Source organism: Crinia signifera, chromosome 12 (assembly GCF_055691185.1).
Source record: "Crinia signifera chromosome 12, ASM5569118v1, whole genome shotgun sequence".
NCBI lineage: Eukaryota > Metazoa > Chordata > Amphibia > Anura > Myobatrachidae > Crinia > Crinia signifera.
Window position 1 is genome coordinate 4,284,223 of NC_139228.1, and position 23,025 is coordinate 4,307,247.

General features: G+C 51.6%; 1 long non-coding RNA gene across 1 annotated transcript; it reads left to right on the forward strand.

The window, feature by feature from the left end:
* Window positions 1-10,098: 10,098 nt before the first annotated feature.
* On the forward strand, window positions 10,099-22,349 carry LOC146050479 (uncharacterized). Its single transcript, XR_014466317.1, has 4 exons — window positions 10,099-10,213; window positions 18,016-18,147; window positions 19,782-19,861; window positions 21,675-22,349. It is a non-coding gene; the product is annotated as an uncharacterized LOC146050479 (long non-coding RNA).
* Window positions 22,350-23,025: the final 676 nt, after the last annotated feature.

The window sequence follows — 23,025 nt, forward strand, 5'->3', positions numbered from 1 at the left end:
TATATTAATGTGCTTTAAGCACATGATTACAAATAGCATGCCCCTTCTTAGAAAATAAAATCTGATTTTTTTTTACACCAAACTCCCCCCCCCCCCCCCCCCCCAAAAAAAAACCCTTTATTTCAAAAGATCACTTTCCTGTTCACCTAAAAAAGATGTTGAATGCAAAACGGTGAATCATGGCAAAAATCATGGAGAAAGCAGTTCTCCATCCTAGCATTGAATACACTCTTGGCGAATCCCAGTGAAAATCCCATTGAAATACTCCAGCAACTTGCAGCGAACATGAAACGGAGAACTGGCCGGCATTCACTGTTTGCTTTCGGCGAACAGAGAACATTGAATAGGGTGAGTCACATTTTCAGTGAAACAGATTCACCGTAAGGAGTGAAAACAGCCCGATTCTCCGAAAAAAACTGAGAATTGGGAGCATTGAATACTGGCGTGAGAAGTGCAGAGGTGGCCGGCAGCAAGATCAACGAGGTCCCTCTCTGCACCTTGCTCATCTTGCTGCCGGCCGCCTCTGCACCTCTCACACTGACAGCGCCTGTACTGCATCCTGAACCCGGTGCCCCCCGCAGACTCTGCTCCTCCAAGCAGCGGCGGGGGCTACCGCACGGTGGCTACGCCACTGTGCTCAGATCACCAACATCACCAATTCAAGCTGCAGTGGCCACCGCCAGCCCATGCCAGACGCCCCCAGCTTCACATATCGCGCCGCCGACACCTGCCGCTGCCTGCGTAGTGTGAGCGGCACAGGGCAAAACACCGCCAGCCCCTGCCTGCAGCCCCCACCTGCACACAGCATGCTCGGTAAGCCACCCGCCGGCGCCTGTGTAGTGTGAGCGGCACAGGACATCGCAGCAAAACAGCGCCAGCCCCTGCCTGCCGCCCCCACCTGCACACAGCATACTCGCTGAGGGAGCTGCATGGAGAAGCACAGGACATCGCCGCAGAACACCTAGCACCACCACTGGCACACTGCATACTCCCACGGACCCACCGCCAGCCACAGCCCCCAGTTTATTGCTGGATGAGCGGAGCGGCATAGAACATCGCCGCTGAGGTACATACGCCCAGGCTACACTGTAGGGGTCCCACCTCTTCACCCCGATGAGAGCGCATTACCGGTCCCACAGCAAACAACACCCAACAGCCTGCCAGCTGGCAGGGGACATCAGGGGCCAGCCTGACCAGGCCAGGAAAGGCTCATGTCTCTACCAGCCAAGCCACGTCCCCCGCCTGTTTATTCCACCTGCTGCCACCGACCAACAGCCTCCAAGACCTGCTGCCACCGCACCCCACCCTCCAGGACCTGCTGCAACCAAGCGCCACCATCCAGGACCTGCTGCCGACAAGCACCAGCCTCCAGGCCCTGCTGCCGACCACCGCAACTTCCCCTGACCGCCTGCCGCAGAACACAACTCTACCCCACCTAACTGTAAGTACTACCCACCACACTCACATATATTTCTACTTCTAATGGGGCGAAGCCCCTCATGACGGTGTGAAGAGCACCCGGAGGGCGCGATGAATCACCTAGTCTATATATATATGTCTAGTGTATGTGTGGCTCCGAAACACTACCATCTGCTGGCAGCGAGTGGAACTACATCTCTTTCACTCTCTCACAGAGGCAACAACCTTTGGAAGCTTTTGCTTCGAGCTGACTTTTCTGGCAGCCACTAGAGGGCGAGTGTGGCTGCCGGCGTCTGCATTTCAGCTTGCACCCCCCGGGGGTGGTGAACAGATATTGATGTAGAGTCACTCGTTTGGGCACACAAACGGGACTTTTCGCATAGCACCCATTAGTTTAATTGGGTTTAGCAGATACCCACGACTAAACCTGGCCTTAGTGGGCACAAACAGCACGATAAACGCAGACATTGACTATTGCCCCGCGATCTCTTGTCACTGTAGACAGGAGATGGGGCTCGATCCGCCCTAGGGAGGTACATTTACTAAGATGGGAGTTGTATTGCCTACAGCAGCGGTCAGGGAACTCGGTCCTCATTACCCCACGCGGTGCATGTTGTACAGCAGCGGTCAGGGAACTCGGTCCTCATTACCCCACGCAGTGCATGTTGTACAGCAGTGGTCAGGGAACTCGGTCCTCATTACCCCACGCAGTGCATGTTGTACAGCAGTGGTCAGGGAACTCGGTCCTCATTACCCCACGCAGTGCATGTTGTACAGCAGTGGTCAGGGAACCCGGTCCTCATTACCCCACGCAGTGCATGTTGTACAGCAGTGGTCAGGGAACTCGGTCCTCATTACCCCACGCAGTGCATGTTGTACAGCAGTGGTCAGGGAACTCGGTCCTCATTACCCCACGCAGTGCATGTTGTACAGCAGTGGTCAGGGAACTCGGTCCTCATTACCCCACGCAGTGCATGTTGTACAGCAGTGGTCAGGGAACTCGGTCCTCATTACCCCGTGCAGTGCATGTTGTACAGTAGTGGTCAGGGAACTCGGTCCTCATTACCCCACGCAATGCATGTTGTACAGCAGTGGTCAGGGAACTCGGTCCTCATTACCCCACGCAGTGCATGTTGTACAGCAGTGGTCAGGGATCTCGGTCCTCATTACCCCACGCAGTGCATGTTGTACAGCAGTGGTCAGGGAACTCGGTCCTCATTACCCCACGCAGTGCATGTTGTACAGTAGTGGTCAGGGAACTCGGTCCTCATTACCCCACGCAGTGCATGTTGTACAGTAGTGGTCAGGGAACTCGGTCCTCATTACCCCACGCGGTGCATGTTGTACAGCAGTGGTCAGGGAACTCGGTCCTCATTACCCCACGCGGTGCATGTTGTACAGCAGCGGTCAGGGAACTCGGTCCTCAGGACCCCACGCAGTGCATGTTGTACAGCAGTGGTCAGGGAACTCGGTCCTCAGGACCCCACGCAGTGCATGTTGTACAGCAGTGGTCAGGGAACCCGGTCCTCATTACCCCACGCAGTGCATGTTGTACAGCAGCGGTCAGGGAACTCGGTCCTCATTACCCCACGCGGTGCATGTTGTACAGCAGTGGTCAGGGAACTCGGTCCTCATTACCCCCGCAGTGCATGTTGTACAGCAGCGGTCAGGGAACTCGGTCCTCATTACCCCACGCGGTGCATGTTGTACAGCAGCGGTCAGGGAACTCGGTCCTCATTACCCCACGCAGTGCATGTTGTACAGCAGTGGTCAGGGAACTCTGTCCTCATTACCCCACGCGGTGCATGTTGTACAGCAGTGGTCAGGGAACCCGGTCCTCATTACCCCACGCGGTGCATGTTGTACAGCAGTGGTCAGGGAACTCGGTCCTCAGGACCCCACGCAGTGCATGTTGTACAGCAGTGGTCAGGGAACTCGGTCCTCATTACCCCACGCAGTGCATGTTGTACAACAGTGGTCAGGGAACTCGGTCCTCAGGACCCCGCGCAGTGCATGTTGTACAGCAGTGGTCAGGGAACTCGGTCCTCATTACCCCACGCAGTGCATGTTGTACAGCAGTGGTCAGGGAACTCGGTCCTCATTACCCCACGCAGTGCATGTTGTACAGCAGTGGTCAGGGAACTCGGTCCTCATTACCCCACGCAGTGCATGTTGTACAGCAGTGGTCAGGGAACTCGGTCCTCATTACCCCACGCAGTGCATGTTGTACAGCAGTGGTCAGGGATCTCGGTCCTCATTACCCCACGCAGTGCATGTTGTACAGCAGCGGTCAGGGAACTCGGTCCTCAGGACCCCACGCAGTGCATGTTGTACAGCAGCGGTCAGGGAACTCGGTCCTCATTACCCCACGCAGTGCATGTTGTACAGCAGTGGTCAGGGAACTCGGTCCTCATTACCCCACGCAGTGCATGTTGTACAGCAGTGGTCAGGGAACTCGGCCCTTATTACCCCGCGCAGTGCATGTTGTACAGCAGCGGTCAGGGAACTCGGTCCTCATTACCCCACGCAGTGCATGTTGTACAGCAGCGGTCAGGGAACCCAGTCCTCAGGACCCCACGCAGTGCATGTTGTACAGCAGCGGTCAGGGAACTCGGTCCTCAGGACCCCACGCAGTGCATGTTGTACAGCAGCGGTCAGGGAACTCGGTCCTCATTACCCCACGCGGTGCATGTTGTACAGCAGCGGTCAGGGAACTCGGTCCTCATTACCCCACGCAGTGCATGTTGTACAGCAGCGGTCAGGGAACTCGGTCCTCATTACCCCACGCAGTGCATGTTGTACAGCAGCGGTCAGGGATCTCGGTCCTCATTACCCCACGCAGTGCATGTTGTACAGCAGCGGTCAGGGAACTCGGTCCTCAGGACCCCACGCAGTGCATGTTGTACAGCAGCGGTCAGGGAACTCGGTCCTCAGGACCCCACGCAGTGCATGTTGTACAGCAGCGGTCAGGGAACTCGGTCCTCATTACCCCACGCAGTGCATGTTGTACAGCAGCGGTCAGGGAACTCGGTCCTCATTACCCCACGCAGTGCATGTTGTACAGCAGCGGTCAGGGAACTCGGTCCTCATTACCCCACGCAGTGCATGTTGTACAGCAGTGGTCAGGGATCTCGGTCCTCATTACCCCACGCAGTGCATGTTGTACAGCAGCGGTCAGGGAACTCGGTCCTCAGGACCCCAAGCAGTGCATGTTGTACAGCAGCGGTCAGGGAACTCGGTCCTCAGGACCCCACGCAGTGCATGTTGTACAGCAGCGGTCAGGGAACTCGGTCCTCATTACCCCACACTGTGCATGTTGTACGGCAGTGGTCAGGGAACTCGGTCCTCATTACCCCACGCAGTGCATGTTGTACAGCAGCGGTCAGGGAACCCGGTCCTCATTACCCCACGCAGTGCATGTTGTACAGCAGCGGTCAGGGAACTCGGTCCTCATTACCCCACGCAGTGCATGTTGTACAGCAGCGGTCAGGGAACTCGGTCCTCATTACCCCACACAGTGCATGTTGTACAGCAGCGGTCAGGGAACTCGGTCCTCATTACCCCACGCAGTGCATGTTGTACAGCAGTGGTCAGGGAACTCGGTCCTCATTACCCCACACTGTGCATGTTGTACAGCAGTGGTCAGGGAACCCGGTCCTCATTACCCCACACGGTGCATGTTGTACAGCAGCGGTCAGGGAACTCGGTCCTCATTACCCCACGCGGTGCATGTTGTACAGCAGCGGTCAGGGCCTCATTACCCCACGCAGTGCATGTTGTACAGCAGCAGTCAGGGAACCCGGTCCTCATTACCCCACACGGTGCATGTTGTACAGCAGCGGTCAGGGAACTCGGTCCTCATTACCCCACGCGGTGCATGTTGTACAGCAGCGGTCAGGGCCTCATTACCCCACGCAGTGCATGTTGTAGAGCAGCAGTCAGGGAACTCGGTCCTCATTACCCCACGCAGTGCATGTTGTACAGCAGCAGTCAGGGAACTCGGTCCTCATTACCCCACGCAGTGCATGTTGTACGGCAGTGGTCAGGGAACTCGGTCCTCATTACCCCACACAGTGCATGTTGTACAGCAGCGGTCAGGGAACTCGGTCCTCATTACCCCACGCAGTGCATGTTGTACAGCAGTGGTCAGGGAACTCGGTCCTCATTACCCCACGCGGTGCATGTTGTACAGCAGTGGTCAGGGCCTCATTACCCCACGCAGTGCATGTTGTACAGCAGCAGTCAGGGAACTCGGTCCTCATTACCCCACGCAGTGCATGTTGTACAGCAGTGGTCAGGGAACTCGGTCCTCATTACCCCACGCAGTGCATGTTGTGCAGCAGTGGTCAGGGAACTCGGTCCTCATTACCCCACGCAGTGCATGTTGTACAGCAGTGGTCAGGGAACTCGGTCCTCATTACCCCACGCAGTGCATGTTGTACAGCAGTGGTCAGGGAACTCGGTCCTCATTACCCCACGCGGTGCATGTTGTACAGCAGTGGTCAGGGCCTCATTACCCCACGCAGTGCATGTTGTACAGCAGCAGTCAGGGAACTCGGTCCTCATTACCCCACGCAGTGCATGTTGTACAGCAGTGGTCAGGGAACCCGGTCCTCATTACCCCACGCGGTGCATGTTGTACAGCAGCGGTCAGGGAACTCGGTCCTCATTACCCCACGCGGTGCATGTTGTACAGCAGCGGTCAGGGAACTCGGTCCTCATTACCCCACGCAGTGCATGTTGTACAGCAGTGGTCAGGGAACCCGGTCCTCATTACCCCACGCAGTGCATGTTGTACAGCAGTGGTCAGGGAACTCGGTCCTCATTACCCCACGCGGTGCATGTTGTACAGCAGTGGTCAGGGAACTCGGTCCTCATTACCCCACGCAGTGCATGTTGTACAGCAGTGGTCAGGGAACTCGGTCCTCAGGACCCCGCGCAGTGCATGTTGTACAGCAGTGGTCAGGGAACCCGGTCCTCATTACCCCACGCAGTGCATGTTGTACAGCAGTGGTCAGGGAACTGGGTCCTCATTACCCCACGCGGTGCATGTTGTACAGCAGTGGTCAGGGAACTCGGTCCTCATTACCCCACGCGGTGCATGTTGTACAGCAGCGGTCAGGGCACTCGGTCCTCAGGACCCCACGCGGTGCATGTTGTACAGCAGTGGTCAGGGAACTCGGTCCTCATTACCCCACGCGGTGCATGTTGTACAGCAGTGGTCAGGGAACTCGGTCCTCATTACCCCACGCAGTGCATGTTGTACAGCAGTGGTCAGGGAACTCGGTCCTCAGGACCCCGCGCAGTGCATGTTGTACAGCAGTGGTCAGGGAACCCGGTCCTCATTACCCCACGCAGTGCATGTTGTACAGCAGTGGTCAGGGAACTGGGTCCTCATTACCCCACGCGGTGCATGTTGTACAGCAGTGGTCAGGGAACTCGGTCCTCATTACCCCACGCGGTGCATGTTGTACAGCAGCGGTCAGGGCACTCGGTCCTCATTACCCCACGCAGTGCATGTTGTACAGCAGTGGTCAGGGAACTCGGTCCTCAGGACCCCACGCGGTGCATGTTGTACAGCAGTGGTCAGGGAACTCGGTCCTCAGGACCCCACGCGGTGCATGTTGTACAGCAGTGGTCAGGGAACTCGGTCCTCATTACCCCACGCAGTGCATGTTGTACAGCAGTGGTCAGGGAACTCGGTCCTCATTACCCCACGCGGTGCATGTTGTACAGCAGTGGTCAGGGAACTCGGTCCTCATTACCCCACGCGGTGCATGTTGTACAGCAGTGGTCAGGGAACTCGGTCCTCATTACCCCACGCAGTGCATGTTGTACAGCAGTGGTCAGGGAACTCGGTCCTCATTACCCCACGCAGTGCATGTTGTACAGCAGTGGTCAGGGAACTCAGTCCTCATTACCCCACGCAGTGCATGTTGTACAGCAGTGGTCAGGGAACTCGGTCCTCATTACCCCACGCAGTGCATGTTGTACAGCAGTGGTCAGGGAACTCGGTCCTCATTACCCCACGCGGTGCATGTTGTACAGCAGTGGTCAGGGAACTCGGTCCTCATTACCCCACGCAGTGCATGTTGTACAGCAGTGGTCAGGGAACTCGGTCCTCATTACCCCACACTGTGCATGTTGTACAGCAGCGGTCAGGGAACTCGGTCCTCATTACCCCACGCGGTGCATGTTGTACAGCAGCGGTCAGGGAACCCGGTCCTCATTACCCCACGCAGTGCATGTTGTACAGCAGCGGTCAGGGAACTCGGTCCTCATTACCCCACGCGGTGCATGTTGTACAGCAGCGGTCAGGGAACTCGGTCCTCAGGACCCCACGCGGTGCATGTTGTAGAGCAGTGGTCAGGGAACTCGGTCCTCATTACCCCACGCGGTGCATGTTGTACAGCAGTGGTCAGGGAACTCGGTCCTCATTACCCCACGCGGTGCATGTTGTACAGCAGTGGTCAGGGAACTCGGTCCTCATTGCCCCACGCAGTGCATGTTTTGCAGGTCTCCTCACAGAATCACAAGTGAAATAATTACCTCCACCTGCGGACCCTATAAAATGTGTCTGTGAGTAATTAGTACACCTGTGCACCTGCTGGGTTACCAGGAAACCATGCACTGTGTGGGGTAATGAGGGCCGAGTTCCCTGACCACTGGGCTATAGCAACCAATGAGATTCTACTTCTTATTTATAAAGCGCCTTCTAGAATAAAAACAATCTGACTGATTGCTATGGGTGAAATCCTATGTTCAGTAGAAGTCTGATCTTAGTAAATGTACCTTTTACTATAAATTGTTATGGGTAAACCGCTTCTAAACAGAGGTGATGTTGCCCATAGCAACCAATCAGATTATGGGCCAGATTCTCTAAGCTTCAAAAGTGATAAAATGGAGAGTGATAAACAGCCAGCCAATCAGCTCCTGCCATGTCAGAGACTGTGTTTGAAAAATGATTGGCTGGCTGTTTATCACTCTCCATTTTATCACTTTTGAAGCTTAGAGAATCTGGCCCTATGTCTATTATTTTCTAGGGCGCATGTTTGGGGGGCAGGGCCGGGCTCTTGTTCCACCACAGCAAAATGTTGCGATTCGCAGATCGAAGGGGAGAGGCGGAGCTAAAATGCCATTTGCCTCAGTTAGCCCTGGTCTCTCTATATGGCGCCACGACTCTTGTGACTAACTTTCGGGAGTTCTGCCTAGTTTTCCGGGGGTGCAGGGGTCTACAGCAGGAGCCTCCTCCAATTTCTAGGAAAGTAGGCAAGTAGGTTCCTGCTCCTGCATTCAAGCCAGGCAGTCACCCTGCGCCATCTTAGAGAGTGCACCATTTCACTTTCCACTGGTTCCCAACCTCGGTCCTCAAGTACCCCCAACCATTCACATTTTGCTCCTCACAGAGGGAGTTTTACCGCATTTTCCTATGTACTGTTACCCGGCTGCACGGATTTCGCCAGGCACTGTATCTGCCTATGGGCTTCTTTTCGCCACCCCGCCGCCTCACCGACCCCCCCTTTCCCCCTCCCTTGGGCTTACCTTCTTGCAGGTCCTCCTGGACCCTGGAAGTTAAGCCCTTCCTCCCCCTAGCAACACAGCCGGACGTCCTTCCGGCTGCAGGGGGGAGTAGGAGGCGCCGGGGACAGCCTGCTTAGCTGTCCCCGGCGTGTAGGCAGCAGGAGGCGGCAGGGAGGAGACGGAGACCCCCCTCAGACCACAGTACAGATATCGCGGGGGGTCTCCGTTACCGCACTGCAATGCCTGTATATTAATACATCCCGCCCAGAATCACAAGGGAAGTAATTAGCTCCACCTGTGGATCTTTTAAAATGTGTCAGTGAGTAATGAGTGCACCTGTGCACCTGCCGGGTGACCTGGAAAACATGACGGGTTGGGGGTACTTGAAGACCAAGGCTGTTCTACAGTGATGGGATGTGTAAAAAAAATGCTATTATTTCTGTTCTAAGATGTGCATGTGGTATCACTTACTGCGATGTAATCAGCAACTTCACATTCTCCTTGTGTCCCCAGTCCTGACACATGCAACAGAAACATGTCCGCACTACATAGCAGCGGCTATTAGCCCTGCTTGTCCTCTCTGATGTGACCTGTGCTTCTCCTGACTGTCCACAGCAATCCTGAAGCTCTATTCTGCATTGTAAGCAAACAGTCTGGCTGCATGGGTGCAGCCATATTGGATACATGTCATGTGAACACTGCAGTCCAATCAGGACCAGGATTACACTCACATGACTCTGCTCCAATGACTGCCATGAGCACTCTATATAAACCATACTTGCCTACTTTTATCTTCACCTTTCCGGGAGAAGCCCGGAGAGGCAACACATCAGGGGGGCGGGAGCAAGGCTGACAGCACTTGGCCCCGCCCCCCATGACGAAAACCTCCGTGATTCGCGGGCCGAGAGGGAGGGGGCGTGGCTTAAATGCCGCGAAATGACGCGAAATGACGCGATCGCGTCATTTAAGCCCCGCCCCCTCCCCGCGTACCCGCGATTTCATGTAATTTTAACCAGCGGGCAAGGATGGAGCGGGGCAAATCCCAGAATGCGGGAGACTTGCCCACCTTCCCGGGGGGCCGGGAGAAGGACCCGATTTGCGGGAGGCTCCCGGCCATTCCGGGAGGGTAGGCAAGCCTGATATAAACCAGCCCCAGGAACTAGCACTGGTCAGAACATGTGATCTCCATCAGGTGCCTGGCCCATAGAGGGTTATTTTGGTTCACTCTTCTGACAAGTTCCTTCTAAGATGGACAAAACCATGTGCACTGCAGGTGGGGCAGATGTAACTTGTGCAGAGATAATTAGATTAGGTGTCCATGTCAATATTCGGGTCAAAAAACATGAATTGAATGTTGACCTTTTATATGTCGACTTTGCCATTGACCTGATGCTTGTGTCGACCTTCCAACCCTGTTGACCTTAGGCATGTTCAATGCACAAAGGCTTGTGGGACATTTATTGTGTTTTATCCTAAATTTGTGTATATTGATTTAAAAAAAAAATGTTATAGTGTAAAAAGAGCTGCTGATTGCTTCATATATGTCTGTCGGTGTGAGTCATTATCACACTACTGGTGGTACCGTGCTAGAGGTAAGCCCGGTGTTCCCACGGCACGGTGTGAGTCATTATCACACTACTGGTGGTACCGTGCTAGAGGTAAGCCCGGTGTTCCCACGGCACGGTGTGAGTCATTATCACACTACTGGTGGTACCGGGCTAGAGGTAAGCCAGGTGTTCCCACGGCACGGTGTGAGTCATTATTACACTACTGGTGGTACCTTGCTAGAGGTAAGCCCGGTGTTCCCACGGCACGGTGTACTGGGGCATTATTACACTACTGGTGGTACCATGCTAGAGGTAAGCCCTGTGTTCCCACGGCACAATGTGAGTCATTATTACACTACTGGTGGTACATTGCTAGAGGTAAGCCCTGTGTTCCCACGGCACAATGTGAGTCATTATTACACTACTGGTGATACATTGCTAGAGGTAAGCCCGGTGTTCCCACGGCACGGTGTGAGTCATTATTACACTACTGGTGGTACATTGCTAGAGGTAAGCCCTGTGTTCCCACGGCACAATGTGAGTCATTATTACACTACTGGTGATACATTGCTAGAGGTAAGCCCGGTGTTCCCACGGCACGGTGTGAGTCATTATTACACTACTGGTGGTACATTGCTAGAGGTAAGCCCTGTGTTCCCACGGCACGGTGTGAGTCACTATCACACTACTGGTTGTACATTGCTAGAGGTAAGCCCGGTGTTCCCACGGCACGGTGTGAGTCATTATCACACTACTGGTTGTACATTGCTAGAGGTAAGCCCGGTGTTCCCACGGCACGGTGTGAGTCATTATTACACTACTGGTGGTACAATGCTAGAGGTAAGCCCGGTGTTCCCACGGCACGGTGTGAGTCATTATTACACTACTGGTGGTACAATGCTAGAGGTAAGCCCGGTGTTCCCACGGCACGGTGTGAGTCATTATTACACTACTGGTGGTATAATGCTAGAGGTAAGCCCGGTGTTCCCACGGCACGGTATGAGTCATTATTACACTACTGGTGGTACCTTGCTAGAGGTAAGCCCGGTGTTCCCACGGCACGGTGTGAGTCATTATTACTCTACTGGTGGTACCGTGCTAGAGGTAAGCCCGGTGTTCCCACGGCACGGTGCGAGTCATTATTACACTACTGGTGGTACCGTGCTAGAGGTAAGCCCGGTGTTCCCACGGCACGGTGTGAGTCATTATTACACTACTGGTGGTATAATGCTAGAGGTAAGCCCGGTGTTCCCACGGCACGGTATGAGTCATTATTACACTACTGGTGGTACCTTGCTAGAGGTAAGCCCGGTGTTCCCACGGCACGGTGTGAGTCATTATTACTCTACTGGTGGTACCGTGCTAGAGGTAAGCCCGGTGTTCCCACGGCACGGTGCGAGTCATTATTACACTACTGGTGGTACCGTGCTAGAGGTAAGCCCGGTGTTCCCACGGCACGGTGTGAGTCATTATTACACTACTGGTGGTACCTTACTAGAGGTAAGCCCGGTGTTCCCACGGCACGGTGTGAGTCATTATCACACTACTGGTGGTACATTGCTAGAGGTAAGCCCGGTGTTCCCACGGCACAGATTAAGTTATTATTACACTACTGGTGGTACCTTGCTATTGGTAAGCCAGGTGTTCCCACGGCACGGTGTAAGTCATTATTACACTACTGGTGGTACCTTACTAGAGGTAAGCCTGGTGTTCCCACGGTTTCGTGTGAGTCATTATTACACTACTGGTGGTACCTTGCTATTGGTAAGCCAGGTGTTCCCACGGCACAGATTAAGTTATTATTACACTACTGGTGGTACCTTGCTATTGGTAAGCCCGGTGTTCCCACGGCACGGTGTGAGTCATTATCACACTACTGGTGGTACCTTTCTAGAGGTAAGCCTGGTGTTCCCACGGCACGGTGTGAGTTATTATTATACTACTGGTGGTACCTTGCTAGAGGTAAGCCAGGTGTTCCCACGGCACGATGTGAGTCATTATTACACTACTGGTGATACCTTGCTAGAGGTAAGCCCGGTGTTCCTACGGCACGGTGTGAGTCATTATTAGACTACTGGTTGTACCTTACTAGAGGTAAGCCCGGTGTTCCCACGGTTCGGTGTGAGTCATTATTACACTACTGGTGGTACCTTGCCACATGCATCGCTGTGCATCATAACCAATGAAGGGAATAAGAATTGATGATTCCATTAGAATGTATGTAGCTTTCTTTTCTCCTTCATACTTCATGGCAGCCATTACATTGGGTTTATCCCCCTCTCTCTCCCAATTAGATAGGTAGTTTTTTCTCCCTAGGATCCGATTGGAGCCTGAGGAGCGGTTTCCAGGGCAGATATGGTGGAGTCCAGAGCACTTTGAGGCAGCGGCAGCATGTCCGGCGTGGTTACTGTACCCGGTGTCTGTTTGTAGCTGTCTGTGCAGCAGACGCCGGGAGGAAGTGACGCGCACTTCCGTCGCGCGGTCTGCGTCTCACAGGCGGGCCGCGTGCGTTCCAGGATACCGGAAGTATCCGGCGTGTGTATGCCCGGCGTCTGTTGTTTCTGTAGACGCCGGGGGGGGAAGTGACACGCACTTCCGGTGCTTCAGCACGCGGCCTGCGTTCCACAGCAGGTCCGCATGCGTTCCAGATACCGGAAGTGCCGGTGTATATATAGCGCCTGGTCGGTGTAACAGGCGCTGCTGCATTTTTTCCAGCTGGAGGTGAATCCTAAAGCTCTGCATTATGGAAGATGCCTCTCCTAATATGAATGTACCGCTGCCCAGGTAAGTCCTCTTTGAGGACTGGTTATTTATTTATGCTGAGGCTGGAGTTAGTTAGTTAGTCTATCTTTTCTTTCGTTTTAGTGTGTCTATAATTGCAAAAAAGAAAGGAGCTAAGAAGAAATTGGATAAAAATTGCCCGGAGTGTGACAAATCGTTTACGGGAGAAAATGTGTTATGTAAAAGTTGTCTTCAAAAGAAGGAAGCTTCATTGTCTAATCAGATATCGGAGCTTAGAGAGTGGATGGAGAAAAATTTTGTCTCAAAGAAAGAGTATGCTAGCAACAAGAGGTCTAGGTCTCATACCAGTTTGGACTTAGACGATGATTGTGGGTCAGTGGTGGCCGGTTCTGATGATGGCTCAGGTGGTTCCACTGCTGAGTCTGGAGAAGTCGTTGAAGACAAACGCCTGTTTGATCTAGGTTTGGTGGAAGTGGTACTAAAAAACCTTTATAAAACCTTGAATTATAAACAACCAGTTAAAACAGAGTTGGATACATTATTCGAGGACAGATCAAGGAAAGGCAGGTGCTTTCCTGTCCATAAGGTTGTCAAGGACATATTGACAAAGGAGTGGAATAATGTAGACAAGCGAGTCGGGTCCTTTAAGAGAATCGATAAGATGTTTCCTATAGAGGATGAGGAGTTTCTGAAGTGGAGTATCGTACCTAAAATAGACGCATCCGTTTCTGAAGTGACTACCCGTACAACCATACCATTGGAGGACGGGGCGTCCTTAAAGGACCCTATGGAAAAAAGGATGGAAAGTGCTTTAAAACGATTGCACATATCTACATCAGTGTCAATGAAGTCTGGCGTAGCCATAGCTTCCCTGTCCAGAGCATTACGAATATGGTGTGCGGCATTACAGGATGATCTGCAAGACAGAGCTTCTCGTGACCAGATGAGCAAAAGTCTGGCGCAAATCCAAATGGCCGTAGACTATGTCTGTGAGGCTTCATTAGACATGTTGGACTTCTCGGCCAAATCCCTGACATCAGGGGTAGTAGCCAGAAGGGCCCTTTGGTTAAAATCATGGTCAGCAGATTCACATTCTAAAAATAAACTTGCTACACTTCCGTATGAAGGAGCCTTTCTTTTCGGAAGTAAGCTCGACCAAATGATTCAAAGGATGTCGGGTGGTAAATCCGTGAGATTACCCCAGGATAGGAGGGGTAGGTTTAATTCCTATTCTAACAGGCAGTCGTATAGACAGGCCAGATCATATAGGCCAGGTAGGCCATTTCGTGACAAGTACGCCTCAGGTACGTAGCGGGCATTTTTTCGCCAGTACATTAAGAAAAGAGGCGAAAGTTCTGGCGCAACTCAAAAGCAGTGACGCCAGAAGTCCCATAGAGCAAATCCCGGTAGCAGGAAGACTCCTGGAATTTGCTCACATCTGGGAACAAAACATCTCAGACAAATGGGTGCTAGAGATAGTATCCCAAGGCTACCAGTTAGAATTTCTGTCGAAGCCAAGGTTGGCAAGATTTTTAAGTTCCAAACTTCCTCTGTCAGAAACCGAAAAGGAAGTTTTGAAATCAAGTGTGCAGGATCTAATCGACACAAAAGCGGTCGAAGAAGTCCCATTAAGGGAAAAAGGGCTAGGATATTACTCCCGGTTGTTTGTCATAAGCAAGGTTTCAGGCGGGTTCAGGACTATCCTCGATTTAAGGAGTCTGAACGATCGTCTAAGAAAAAAGAAATTTCACATGGAAACAACCAAATCTATCTTGATGGGGATCAGAAAAAACGATTATCTAGTAGCTATCGACTTAAAAGATGCGTACTTTCACATCCCCATCTTTCCAAACGATAGAAGATACCTGAGGTTTGCCATAAAAGAAAAACATTTCCAGTTTACATGCCTGCCGTTCGGTCTAACTTCATCTCCCCGAATCTTCACAAAGGTTCTAGTGTTGTTGATAGAAAGGTTAAGAAGGCAGAAGATTATGGTGTGGGCATACCTAGACGACATCCTGATAGCAGCACAATCCGAAGAGGAAAGCGTAATAGCAAGAGATTATACCATCAAGTTCCTTCAAGAGCACGGTTGGATGATCAACTGGGAGAAGAGTTGTCTCATCCCTTCAAGAAAAATTCAATTCCTAGGCGTACTAGTGGACACAATCTCTTTCCAGATAGCTCTCAGAAAGAAGATGCGAGAAAATTCAGCAGTTAATTTCACTCATTCACGGCGATCCTCGCTTGCCCTTAAGAACTGCAATGAGTCTGCTGGGGATAATGGCCTCAGCAGTAGAGGTCACTCCGTGGGCAAGATGGAGGATGAGGCCATTGCAATGGTTCCTCCTAAGGTTCTCAAGAAATCATACATTGTTGGATCAAATAATAAGGATCCCAAACGCAGTAAGAGAATCTCTAGAATGGTGGAGCTACGATCGGTTGAGAGAAAGAAGGTGGTCGCTAGAAAGCCCATCATTTGTAGTAATAACTACAGATGCCAGCGCCTCCGGTTGGGGGGCACATGGGATGGAAAGATCGTGCCAAGGGAGGTGGTCGATACAAGAAAAAGAGTGGTCATCAAACCACAGAGAGTTGAGAGCGGTGTGGCAGGCTGTAAGGTTCTTCGCAGAAGATATAAAGGGGTCACATGTTCGAGTATTCTCAGACAACGTCACGACAGTCTCCTATATCAACCGTCAAGGGGGCACAAGAAGTCGGGTGTTGTTGGAGGAAGTAGAGAACATAATGTCATGGGCCGAAGTAAATCTCCAGTCTATCTCGGCATTGCACATTCCAGGAGAAGAAAATCAAATTGCAGACTTCTTGAGTCGCAGTACATTGATTCCAGGAGAATGGGAACTAAAGCAGTCAGTTTTTCAGCTTATAATAGAACACTTCGGCATGCCAGAAATAGATCTCATGGCGACGTCTCTCAACAAAAAAAGTTCCCCGGTTTTTCTCCAGGTACCCAGCACACGGGTCATGCGGAGTCGATGCCCTGTCTCAAAGGTGGAGCTATGCTCTAGCCTACGTTTTCCCGCCGTTCTCCCTCATTCACAGGGTACTGTGGAAGATCAGGTCAGAGAAGTGCCATGTGATAATAGTCCTGCCGTTTTGGGCCAGAAGGGCTTGGTTCCCGATGTTGGAGACCATGGCAGTAGCGAGGCCTCTGTTTCTGCCAGTATCAGCAGATCTCCTGTCCCAGGGACCAATCAGGTGCCAAGATCCGCAGAAGTTATCATTGACGGCGTGGAAATTGAGACGCAGCAGTTGAGAGAGAGAAGCATTTATCGCCAGAGGTGATAGAAATACTCCTTCAGGCTACTATAGAGTCTGGAGAGTATTTGCGAAGTGGTCCAAGGGCAGATTTTAATTTCCAAAGGCGACCATATCTCATGTGCTGCAATTCCTGTGTGACGGGTTCAACAAGGGCCTGGCAGTGGCTACATTGAAGGTGCACATATCAGCGTTAATTGTGTTATGAAGGCTGGCGGATCATAGTCTGATAAAGAGATTCCGTCAGGCTGTCAAGAGGATTCGTTCTATGGTTCCTCAATGGGACCTTAATTTGGTTCTGAATGGACTCATGTCAGCACCGTTTGAGCCATTGGATAGAGCAAGTCTTAAATTTATGACATGGAAAGTGACCTTCCTGGTGGCGATCACCTCGGCCAGAAGGGTTGGTGAACTTCAAGCGCTGTGCATACAAGATCAGTATCTGAAGATTTTTCCAGACAAAGTACTGGACAAAAAAAATAAAAAAAAATACTTTTTTGCCAAAAGTAATATCCTCTTTTCATTTGAATCAAGAAATTATATTGCCTTGTTTCTTTCTAAATCCTTCAAGTAAAAAAGAAGAGAATTTACATACGTTATATGTGGTTAGAGCCATAAAAATTTATTTGGACCGGTCTGCAGCTTTCAGACAGTCAGAGAATTTGTTTGTGATTCCGCAAGGTGCGAAGAAAGGATTCATTCCGGCTAAACAAACGATTTCAAGATGGCTTAAAGATGTTATTTCCTTTACCTACAAAAAAGTAGGACGTCCAGTCCCTGAGGGTATTAAGGCACACTCCACAAGGGCAATGGCGGTGTCATGGGCGAGAGAGGCGAATGTGTCAGCCAGAGAGATATGTCAAGCAGCTACTTGGTCATCTCTACACACGTTTTCTAAGCATTATGCCCTGGATGTGGCAGAAGCACGGTTTGGTGGTGAAGTCCTAAGACAAGCATTGGCTTGAGGTATTGTATAGCCCTCCCTACTGCTTTGGTACATCCCAATGTAATGGCTGCCATGAAGTATGAAGGAGAAAGCAAGGATTATACTTACGATAATACCTTTTCTTCGGAATACTTCATGGCAGCCTATATTTTTTTAGCCCTCCCTGTTTCTGTTTTTTCCCTAGGATCGGGATGGAGACATTCAAAAGACTATGGTCAGAGGGGAGGTGCTCAGTTATATAGGATAAGGAAGAGGAGGAGTCGGATCCTAGGGAGAAAAAACTACCTGTCTAATTGGGAGAGAGAGGGGGATAAACCCAATGTAATGGCTGCCATGAAGTATTCCGAAGAAAAGGTATTATCGTAAGTATAATCCTTGCTTTTTTCCCAGCTGCATAATGTGGGTCAGGTGAAATCAGGGAGATTTCTAAACTTTTCAGGGAGTCGGGGAGATTGCTGCTGTTTCAGGAGTCTCCTGCACAATGCAGGAGGGGAGATAACCCTGCTGTAAATACAGGGCACTACTATGTGCTGCTAACTACACCAATCTCCTCTTCTATAGATAAACGTCCCTCATACTTGGCATCAACAATTCTACTGTCAGCAGTGCTGGTAATTCTCCTCCTATTGGGCATTGTCTATAAGTTCTGGAGCAAACTGGTTCCACGCTTCATCTACCAGAAGCAAATCAGAGGTAAGAGAATCCTTCGTAATATTACCAACCAGCTTACAATGCTTCACTTCCAGACCATTGTGTCCTAATCATCACGGCTGACATCCAGGGGGGAAAACAGGCTTCTGTGGTTGCCGGGTGTGTCACGTGGTGTGAGGTGGTGTGTCACGTGGTGTGAGGTGGTGTGTCACATGGTGTGAGATTGTGTCACGTGGTGTAAGGTGGTGTGTCACGTGGTGTGAGGTGGTGTGTCACATGGTGTGAGATTGTCACATGGTGTGAGGTGGTGTAAGGTGGTGTGTCCCGTGGTGTGAGGTGGTGTGTCACATGGTGTGAGGTGGTGTGTTCCATGGTGTGTCACGTGCAGGGGCGAATTTAGTGGTCAGGCCGCCCCTAGGCACAACATTTTTGCCCCCCCCCCCCTATTTTGATATAATCATTATTAAGGTATAAGTCTATCTATCAGTCTGGACTGCTAACTGTATGGAGGACCCGGACGGAGGGAGGGTGAATTAACTTTATGTGCAGTCTCAGTCAGTCTCTCTCACACTGACTGACTGCAGGGAGGTTCACGCTGCTCAGCCTAGCTGCTTTCCCCGCCGGCGGCAGTGAGCCAGAGCAACTCAGCTTAGCTCACCTAGCGGCGGAGCCGGACACGCAGGGGGACCGTCGGAGATAGCCGGTGATGTACTCTGCATGGCACAGCGAGTGGGCAGCTGCGGGTGACGAGCAGGGGGACCGTCGGAGATAGCCGGTGATGTACTCTGCATGGCACAGCGAGTGGGCAGCTGCGGGTGACGAGCAGGGGGACCGTCGGAGATAGCCGGTGATGTACTCTGCATGGCACAGCGAGTGGGCAGCTGCGGGTGACGAGCAGGGGGACCGTCGGAGATAGCCGGTGATGTACTCTGCATGGCAGAGCGGGTGGGCAGCGGTGGGTGACGAGCGGCACTGCCGCTGACATATGATGAATCATGTCTGTGGCGGCGCCGCTTGCCGGTGCCCTCCCGCTCTGCCATGCTGCTATTTAAAAGAACGTCAGCCTGCTGTGCCTCCCTTAATTGGTGCCGCCCTGAGGCCGGTGCCTCACGGGCCTAGGCACAAATCCGGCCCTGGTCACGTGGTGTAAGGTGGTGTGTCCCATGGTGTGAGGTGGTGTGTCACGTGGTGTGAGGTGGTGTGTCACGTGGTGTAAGGTGGTGTGTCACGTGGTGTAAGGTGGTGTGTCACGTGGTGTAAGGTGGTGTGTCACGTGGTGTAAGGTGGTGTCACGTGGTGTAAGGTGGTGTCACGTGGTGTGTCACGTGGTGTAAGGTGGGTGTCACGTGGTGTAAGGTGGGTGTCACGTGGTGTCACGTGGTGTGTCACATGGTGTGAGGTGGTGTGTCACGTAGTGGTAGGTGGTGAGTCACATGACGTGGTGGGAGGTGGCGTGTCACGTGGTGGGAGGTGGCGTGTCACGTGGTGGGAGGTGGCGTGTCACGTGGTGGGAGGTGGCGTGTCACGTGGTGGGAGGTGGCGTGTCACGTGGTGTGAGGTCGTGTCACCTGCTGTGAGGTGGTGTAGATAGGACTACACTGGTCACCCGGGTCTGTGTGTATTTAATGAAAGTTTAGTATGAAGAACGTAACACTTTCTCTATTTCCTATTTGCAGGGTACTTCAGGCGTGACGGCTGTCTCCTGGATAGTTAGAGCGATGTACTGTAAGTTCAGTATCGCTGCTGTATGGACCTGGTAAGGATGCACACTCTAATCCATGGAAGAGGGCACTTGCTTTCTACCTTGCTTGCAGGAGTGGGGCCTTCCTCCGAGGCCGGTGCCATCTTCCCAGCAATACTGGGCCGCATGTGCACTAGACCGCAGATTGACACAGGTCTCACTGTCTGGTGCCATCTTCCCAGAGATCACCAGGAAGACCGTGCCAGCCTCATAGATGTACACAGGAAGGGGCAGCCTGGGTAACTAGTACCAACTTCCGCACAGCAGCAGAGATGTAAGGGGCATTTCTGGATGGCACGAGGGGGGCGTCTCTGAAGGGGTTGTGCTCATAGGCGCAGGAAAGATCACACAGGAGGTGATGCCCAAGTGGATTAGCTGCCAAAGGGCCGGAAGGTCCACCTGATATACGCCAATCGTTATGTTGGCATCTATGGGCGCTGAGAGCGGGCGTCCCCTGGCACAATTATACACATGGACGTAAACAGAGAAGGGCTTTGTAGACGCAATACTCAGACATGGAAGTTTTACCCTTAAGACTGGTCCTTATTACATGTAATATCCATTATTATGCCCGTATATAGCACTGGCACCTGGGTATGTACTGTACATAGTAGCGCCCAGCGTCTATCTTACCAAGCAATATGAATAAGCGGTTACTTACCCTACAGCTAGATCACGGGTGTCAAACACAAGGCCCGCGGGCCAAATCCGGCCCGCCAGACCTCGTCATGTGGCCCGCCAGCCTTCACCTTTTATTCTCTTTTTTGAGAGTTTTTTTTTGCACTGCCGGCGGCCATGTTCCTGTGGTCTTTTAAGATGTCTGCTGCCACATGGCCGCCGGCCTCCACGGCTATGTGGAGGAGGGCCCGGCAGCCTGTTCCCTCTTTTCGAGGCAGTGGCAGACGCTGGGTGGGGACGTCATGACGATGACGGCTCCCACCCACGCGTCTGCAGAGAGGAAGGCAGGCAGGCCGAGTCGGGGGGCCGCAGCAGGACAGGCTGCGGCGCAGAGTGGAATTGAAATTACTGGAGCCGCAGCAGCAGTAAAGGAGCCTGAGGGATAAAATACAGTAAGTTACATAAAAAAAACAATATATCTGGTGGTGGTGTCATGGCATTACTTTTATATTATACAGGGGGAGCAGCCTGTGGTGTCATTATTATTGTACAGGGGGAGCAGCCTGTGGTGTCATTATTCCATGACACTACAGGCTGCTCCCCCTGTATAATAATAATGCCATGACACCACAGGCTGCTCCCCCTGTATAATATAAAAGTAATGCCATGACCCCACAGGCTGCTCCCTCTGTATAATAATAATGCAATGACACCACAGGCTGCTCCCCCTGTATAATAATTTGTGTCATGGCATTACTATTGTTATATTATACAGCGGAAGCAGCCTGTGGTGTCATTGCATTATTATTATATAGCGGGAGCAGCCTGTGGTGTCATTGCATTATTATCATACAGCGGGAGCAGCCTGTGGTGTCATTGCATTATTATCATACAGCGGGAGCAGCCTGTGGTGTCATTGCATTATTATTATACAGCGGCCCTTTGAGGGTGACCAAACTGCTGATGCGGCCCCCGATGAATTTGAGTTTGACACCCCTGAGCTAGATCATCCAGTCACTAATCCATGCAGAGCCCCAGTGCCTGTCCAGTAGCAATGCTGACCACTGTGCCACAATGGCTGTGCTTGGCCAGTCGATGGTCCGCCTGCAGTGCCAGCTGGCGTATATATTACAGATAATGAATGGCAGAATCTTGTGGCGTTACCACGTCCCCAGGCGTGTGATGGCTGATGTGCTGCATCTTCTTACAGGTTCTCCAGTCCCACCAGTCATAGGACGCAGCACAGAAGCCAGCGGATTGGGAGACGTAACTGCAGATATCTCACATCCAGGAAGCCTGAAGATGATTAATGACTTCTACTCTATAGAACTTACAACTAACCAATGGTGCAGAGTGGGCGTGACTCTTGTCTAGATGCATCATATGCTACGGCCAGCCTGTAACATGTCAGCTAGGAGCTGATTGGCTGCTGCATTAGCCCCACCTTTCTCTCCAAGGCTTAGTGCAGTGGTTCCCAAACTGTGCGCCGTGGCACCTTTGGCCTTGGGTTAGTGGTCCAAGGCTAATTCTGATTACCTATGGTCCATGTTTATAGGCAAAACTAGTGATTGTGGCTGGCAAGCATAATAAATAAGGACAAACAGAAGCAAATCTGGTCTAATAATTAAACCTAAAGATGACGTATAAAACACTATTTCATAATTTCTCAATGCGATAGATATGACGTCGATGAAATGGTAACACGAAAGGGCGCTGTGATTAGACAAGGTTTGGGAACCACTGGCTTAGTACATACCCCTTAAGTTCTATATTCTGTGAATATTCGGAAAGGCTTTTGAACATTACAACTACATGTACTGACTGGTGTTTTGGATCTGTGTTAATGTTTTATTTTTTTAATTGATAAACAGCTGAAATCACATAACCTGGGCCAATTTTTTGTTCCCACAGCATTGTTAACCTGTAATAGTATTATGAGCACCCTACACTATTGTCCACTAACATCGGGCAAAGGCTGCTGGGATACACTAAAAACCAGAGCAGCGGCACAAACCCACGGCAGTCATTTCTGTTTGCAAAGAAGTCACGTATTAGCAATAACCAATCAGAGCAACTCGCAAGTTCTTTCAATAGAAGAGAACACAACACAAAAACATAAAAATCATGTGTGGGATATCATTGCTTTAAGCCAGTGCTTCTCAAACTCGGTCCTCAAGGACCCCCAACAGTGCACGTTTTCCAGGTCACCCGGCAGGTGCAATAATTACTCACACATTTTAAAAGATCACAGGTTCAGCTAATTATTTCACTGTGATTCTGTGTGGAGACCTGAAAAATGTAAACTGTTAGGGGTCCCTGAGCACCGAGGTTGAGAACCACTGGTTAATGGTATAAATACCCCAGAGAATAGTATGGCCGTTTTCCTACATCCCCACATTGAGTGCAGGTTCCCTTTCTTGATAGCCAGATTACTAGGTAACAGAGCAGTGACCCACCTAGTGGTACACGCTGCACAAGATACCAGGTGCTGGGATTTCCCACATACAGATCAGGATAACAGGTGAGACATACACTGTATGGGGAAACAGATATTAATGGAG